This window comes from Vicia villosa, unplaced genomic scaffold (assembly GCF_029867415.1).
Source record: "Vicia villosa cultivar HV-30 ecotype Madison, WI unplaced genomic scaffold, Vvil1.0 ctg.000711F_1_1_1, whole genome shotgun sequence".
Taxonomy (NCBI): Eukaryota; Viridiplantae; Streptophyta; class Magnoliopsida; order Fabales; family Fabaceae; genus Vicia; species Vicia villosa.
The window spans coordinates 52,235-53,017 of record NW_026705317.1 but is presented as its reverse complement, the minus strand read 5'-3'; the positions used below and the strand labels follow the sequence as shown (position 1 = coordinate 53,017).

Genomic DNA, 783 nt, shown 5'->3' with positions numbered 1-783 from the left:
GGAGACAGAAAGTGCAGCATCAATATCAGCATTGTTGGGCTTGCATTGCTTCATCAAAGAGGTTTCGGGTGTATAGTTTGATTTGCATATTGCATTTATTTATCTGGCACAAGAAAACTATGGTATTCGATGTTGATAACATTTTGATTTCAATGTTTTCTTGCTTCAGTCTTGATCAGAATACATAATGAGATCCTATTGGATATGAATATTTGAAATAAATCTTGTCATCCACTTGTGGTGAAAATAAGAGGTATCTATTTCAAACTAAATCTTTTCATATAAGGGCATTTGGTCTAGTGGTATGATTCTCGCTTTGGGTGCGAGAGGTCCCGAGTTCGATTCTCGGAATGCCCCCTTCTACTTTTATTATTGTTCTGAAGATCTGGAAGGTTACCATTTTTATTTGTTCAATATGAATAAGCAACAATTTTATTTTTATACTATTTGTTAAAGATATGGAAACTGACAAGCTTGGCTTGTTTTCTGGTGTATTGGTTAATTATCAATTATGTTTTAGGGACTGCATGTGAATGCCTTGAGATGAATGCTCTGATACATGAATCTATTTATCTATGTGGAGATGGAAAGACATTGAAAAAACCAGGTTTGTTATGGAGAATCTGAAGTGTTAACAGTAAAGATTTTTTTTTTCCGACAACCTAATTCCATTGATTTTCCATTTAAATTTCGTTTTGCTCATTATTTACCTAACTCTTACTGTAAACTAGGATTTGACATTTATCTCACTATTATTAATTTTCCAGTACTATTTCATGTTAT

General features: G+C 32.7%; 1 non-coding gene across 1 annotated transcript; it reads left to right on the top strand.

Annotated features, from left to right (window-relative positions):
• Window positions 1-285: 285 nt before the first annotated feature.
• Window positions 286-357, top strand: TRNAP-UGG (transfer RNA proline (anticodon UGG)). Its single transcript has one exon. It is a non-coding gene; the product is annotated as a tRNA-Pro (tRNA).
• Window positions 358-783: the final 426 nt, after the last annotated feature.